At 33.5% G+C, this 5,885-nt stretch overlaps 2 non-coding genes across 2 annotated transcripts; both read left to right on the top strand.

Moving 5' to 3' along the window:
- Window positions 1-1,560: 1,560 nt before the first annotated feature.
- Window positions 1,561-1,633, top strand: Trnar-ccg (transfer RNA arginine (anticodon CCG)). Its single transcript has one exon. It is a non-coding gene; the product is annotated as a tRNA-Arg (tRNA).
- Window positions 1,634-5,288: 3,655 nt separating this feature from the next.
- Window positions 5,289-5,361, top strand: Trnar-ccu (transfer RNA arginine (anticodon CCU)). Its single transcript has one exon. It is a non-coding gene; the product is annotated as a tRNA-Arg (tRNA).
- Window positions 5,362-5,885: the final 524 nt, after the last annotated feature.

The raw sequence follows: 5,885 nt of genomic DNA, 5'->3' as shown, positions 1-5,885 counted from the left end.
ATGCACATGGCTATCTTAGTATTACCTGGAAGGCCATTGTAATCACATCCGTGGTCTTAAAATTACTTTAGAGGTAATTGTCATCACATGAGTAGTTTTTATCATTGCCGGAGATATCATTGTTAGTGCAGGAGAGGTTACGTAATTGACTGAGAGTTCACTGTCATCACAAGAGTGGTCTGAAAATAGCACGGCTTTAGGTCATTGTAACAACTGGTTAAGTCATTGTAACAACTGGCGAAGTCATTGTTAATGATTCATTACTATCGGGGCAAAGACTTAGCCCATAGTTACAATGACTTAGGAGACATGACTAATCTAGCACAGGCAAAAAATTGTTTTACTTGAACAAGACTTGCTCAATTTTTATATGAAAAATCAGAGGTTTGATTTAACACGGTTACACTTTGCAAAGTAAACTTCAAAGAGAGAAGATAACTCCTAAATTTTAACAAATGTTGCAGACAAACAACTCAGTAGATTAGCTGAAAAACTTACTGGCAGGTATATAAAAGAAAGAAAGGATTACTCCTAATTTAGTTGCAGGCGATTAGTTAGAGGAGACCTTAATTAGAAGAGACCTTTTTAGTTAGAGGAGACCTTTTTAGTTAGACGAGACCTTGTTAGTTAGGGGAGACCTTCTTAGTTAGAGGAGACCTTTTTAGTTAGAGGAGGTTCTTTTTAGTTAAAGGAGACCTTCTTAGTTAGACGAGACCTTCTTAGTTAGAGGAGACCTTCTTAGTTGGAGGAGACCTTCTTAGTTAGAGAAGACCTTCTTAGTTGTAGGAGACCTTGGTTAGAGGAGACCTTCTTAGTTGGAGGAGACCTTCTTAGTTAGAGGAGACCTTCTTAGTTAGAGGAGACCTTCTTAGTTAGAGGAGACCTTAGTTAGAGGAGACCTTCTTGGTTGGAGGAGACCTTCTTGGTTGGAGGAGACCTTCTTAGTTAGAGGAGACCTTCTTAGTTAGAGGAGACCTGAAGACAAATTGGTTTGCAGATTGTTTTTATTATCAGTTTATAGTCTACTATCATCATAACAGATTATTTCTAGGAAGGCCTTGACTGTTTTCCCACTGAATCTTAAAAATACTGTCATCAATCACCACATCTCAGCTACAAAAAAGTGCGCTATTAACAACAGCTATGATCATGAGGCGAGTGCTCAAACTTCTAAAACTCTGGTATGAGACCAGAGTTTGTGTAGGCATTACCGCCTACTCGGGTTAACAGGGGTGAGGAAATAGTTATAATATGTATATAAATGGTTGTGGATAGGTAGGGTTTTGTAGAAAAATTTTTACTAAAGGATCATTTGTATGGTATAATCTAATATTACTTTCTAAATTTAAATAAGAATATTTACATGGTTTTGTGACAACACTGTTCGGTAACAGTCTAGTGGCAGACCACATCAGGCAGCCTGATGAACGAAGTCTTTGGTGTGGTCTGTTTTTAAGCAAAGGATTGTAAGTTTGAATCTTACCCCATACAACATTTTTAGTGTTATACACAGCAATACAAAAATATTTTTGATGGTTGCCTTTTAGCAATAAAAGCAGTGCCTCTGTGGCCTAATGGATAAGGCATCTGCCTCCGGAGCAGGGAATTGTGGGTTCGAGTCCCACCAGAGGCTGCATTTCAGTTTTCTTGATAGCGCTTTTACAATTCATAATTACAGGGGTTTTCAACTCTTCAGGTTTTTTTTCTTATATTTGGGCATCATCATCTGTGTTCTTAATATCATCATAGGGGCTGCCAATACTGCGTTTGTTGCTAAGTAAATACTGTTTCCTATTAAAATCTTGCTAAAGGTCTTATTTTTACTTTAGGAAATTGATAAAACATAGTTTGTTCTGATAATATCATGTCAATGGTGCTCCTTTCAACAAAAAATAATGTCTGCCTGTCAGATAGAGCCTTGAAGATCCAAATACTAAAGCGGTTTGTAATGGTTTGTTTAGGAAAAGGATAGTTAACAATATTATAGTAAGTATTTACAATGCATCTTAGCTGCTGCTTGCAAGTTAGACTTCCCAAGATCCACAAATAATTAAATTCATTGTCATTCTCATGATTTGTACTCACTAAGTGAAACAATGATTTGTTTTTGTAATCTTTTAGATATGAATGACTTGTGGTCTCAATAAACAGCAGCTCAAATTACTAAGGCTACATGCTATGCCATTTTACACTTCAGCTATGCTAACCTTTTCTCGTACCTGTTACTAAATTTTAAAACTAACTAATCTACTGTAAGTTATTTGTCTGCAACATTTGCCATAACTTCGGAGTAATCTTCTCTTCCTTTTTCATATCTGTCACTAAATTTGGCAAACTAATCTACTGTAAGTTGTTTGTCTGCAATATTTGCTATAACTTAGAAGTAATCTCTTCTTCCTTTTTCATATCTATCATTAAATTTTACAACTAATTAATCTACTGTAAGTTGGTTGTCTGCACCATTTGCTCTAACTTAAGAGTTATCTTCTCTTCTTTTTTCATATCTGTCACTAAATTTGACAACTAACTAATCTACTGTAAGTTATTTGTCTGCATCGTTTGCTCTAACTTAAGAGTTATTTTCTCTTCTTTTTTTCATATCTGTCACTAAATTTGACAACTAACTAAGCTACTGTAAGTTGTTTGTCCGTAATATTTGCTATAGCTTAGGAGTAACCTTCTCTTTGAAGTTTGATTTGCAGAAGTGTAAATATATTAAATAAAACCTCTGATTTTTCATATAAAAATTGAACAAGTCTTGTTTGAGTAGAACAACTGTTTTGCTTCTGCTAGATTTTTTTCGCTCATTGTGTGGTCACTGCTGCAGCCGTTTTTTATGGTAATACTGGCGCAATAATTGGTTGAACCAGAGAGAAATTGTAGTTGAATGCCCTTCCTAACACCACTAATGGTACTTGCGTGATACAAACTACTCACCTGCTGATAATAAGCTGACATATTAACCACTGAACTACAGCTGCTCTCTGATGAAGTAGGAGAATAATTATAATAATTATTACAACTACCACAATCTCACAGTTCCTATAAAACAATACAAAGTTGAGGTATATTAACTTTTTGGTCAAAACCATTTTTAAGGTCAACATTTTTTATCTACTGAAAAGATTGCAAACAGATATGGAGTAGCCCGTGGAAGGAAATAAGCTCTCAGTGTTAAAACAGCAAATGGTTATTATTAGACTCTGCCAGAAGCTGTCATATTAACTCGAATGTTAACAAAAAAAACAATTTTGTGCATTCTGACAGCTTGATAAACACAGTCAAATTAGTATGAAGTCAATAAAAGTTGAAGCTGGAATAATTAAACGTTTTACTGTATTAAGTCTAGTTGTGATATTCAATCTATATATTCATTTTGTTTGTGTAGAAACTGTAGATAATGCACTCTTTGCTGTCAGCCCTTGAGTTCGTCCATCACAGCAGCAGTCTGAGCTGCCTTCAATCTAATAGAGACATACATTGAAGTCTTTGAACAGTGCTGATGCAACGGTATCGAGCGTAACAGAAGGAATTTTATTATACTTGTTTCAGATAACAGAAGGTAATAAGTACTAAGTACAATAAGTACAAAGAAATCGTCTAGTATCGAATGATAGGTTTCTTTATAAATATATCTAGCCTTAAAACCCAACTAGGTCACCCGTGAAGGTTCAAAAAGAGATTAATTGGGTGAGATCATGTGACGATTACGAAAGAGAAACATAATACACAAGTGATAACAAGGTCTGGTATACACGGTTACAATGAAGACATTTGTTGAGGGTTTCACAATAGGCTATAGGACTAGAGTCAACATTTGGTCAGCTATTGTGATTATAGATAACATCTAAATTATATTATACTGTATCGTATTATACTACATATCATTAAGTTTATTGTTGTATTATGTTATACCAGTGGCCAGGCAGTGTCATGCGCTGTAAGAGATTGTCATGCGTAATAAGCATGCACACAAGTATTATGGAATGCATCAACGTGGTTGAGTGGTGCGAACGGTGGTGTGCTTGGTTCGAAAACCAAAAATCCTGGTTCGGTTCTCATGCGTTGCAACCATTTTTCCACAGACCGCAGACCCACAGACCGATGGATGCAGTTTTTATTTTTCTAAAAATTGTATCAAATAATTTTGTATTATAGTGTTATGTATCTTTTTAGGTTTTACTATATTATAATGCATTAATTTCATTGCGCTATGTTATATTGTGTTACGTTGTATTATACATGTTGATCTATTAGGTTGTTTTGCATTTTATTATATTTTGCTATTATTTTGTATTATAGTGCTAATATAAGAATATATTATACATTATATAAAATGTATAATATAAAATAATAACAGTATAATAAACTTGTTATCATTTTAACATCTATATATATATTGCAATATATTAAAATGCAATATATAATAATATATAAAATGCAATATATTATTATATATTGAATTTTTTATTATACTTTATTTCATTTTGTTGTATTATATTAAACTATATTACATCATACTATTTTGTTATAGTATTCTATATTATATTATGCTATATTATATTTAATTGCATTATATTATAATACAATTGGGTATAATATAATTATAATATTATCAACGTATATTATAATATATAGTATATTAAAATGTTATACATTATAATATAATATATCATATTTTTTACATTTCATTAAGTCTTAATTAAACGCACTTGTGTGAGAAACATGTTGTGACTACAGACGTTGCCGAAAGTTTCAGAATAACTGCAGTTGATGATTCTAAGAGAACTGCTTTTACAAACTTGCCACTTTATGTTGAAATACTAGTCTTAAAACCATAGTTATTACTTGCACATCAAACTTGGTTGTCATATAGTAGTGTTCAAACACAAAATGTACATACATGTATGTCTATTTTGAATCATGAAAAAGCGAAAGCCTTGAAATCATGAGACAAACAGAATTTTGACTTGAATAGAGACAAGTAGGTGAACTTTTTTAGTCAAGGCAAGTTTTAAAAAGATGTACTTGGAAGGAATGTGATAGGCAGACAAAACCAGAGTCAATGAAAATGAAATACTTTTTACCAAGAGTCAGCTTAGTTATAAGATCAGCATGAGGTAAGTTTACTTATTCACTTGTTCTAATATTAGGCTTTTATTTTGGTTTTTGACTGTTCTAGATTTAATGGACATGAATGATTTGTTCAACTTCTACAAAAGCAAAACCATGCTCTGATACTTATAATTGACGCAAGGTTTTGTTGACATTTCTTAGGCAGCCATACAGCCTCTGTGGCCTAATGGATAAGGCATCTGCCTCCTAAGCAGGAGATTGCAGGTTCGAGTCCCGCCAGGGGTTAATATTTTTCGTACTGGAGGGTAGTGAAATTTTGTTATAATGTTCCTCAAGCTACGTGCATTGTATCTGACGCACTGTGGTTGGAGACATTTAATTCTAAAGTAGGGTGTTGTGATTTCAAGTAGGGTTTTACGGCTTTGTTGTTTTACTTATCATTCTGCTTTGTAAAACAAAGAAATTATTTTTCTATGTGACAGATTATTTAGGTTGAATGCTTTTTTGAGTTCAGTGAGAGAGTAAATTTTTGGTTTTAATCAAGTGTGTTATATTCTCTAGGTCATTTTATTGAAAATTGATTTGAAAAACCAACCGCCTGGTTTGCCAAGAATAGTGGTAATTGTCTCTTTTGCAATAACCTTGACTACCACTTTCTCATACCTACCCATAGACATCAGAAACATCTAACATTTTACAGCTCATGCTATTGTTGGTTACGCAAACCTTAGTTCAACTTTGGAGTAGTTCTTTCTTGCTTTTGATGAGAGCACAAATCCTCCCTGCAATTTCACGCTCAGTGCTAAGAA

The sequence above is a fragment of the Watersipora subatra genome, chromosome 2 (genome assembly GCF_963576615.1).
Source record: "Watersipora subatra chromosome 2, tzWatSuba1.1, whole genome shotgun sequence".
In the NCBI taxonomy this organism is placed as follows: Eukaryota; Metazoa; Bryozoa; class Gymnolaemata; order Cheilostomatida; family Watersiporidae; genus Watersipora; species Watersipora subatra.
This window is presented reverse-complemented; position numbering and strand designations above follow the sequence as displayed.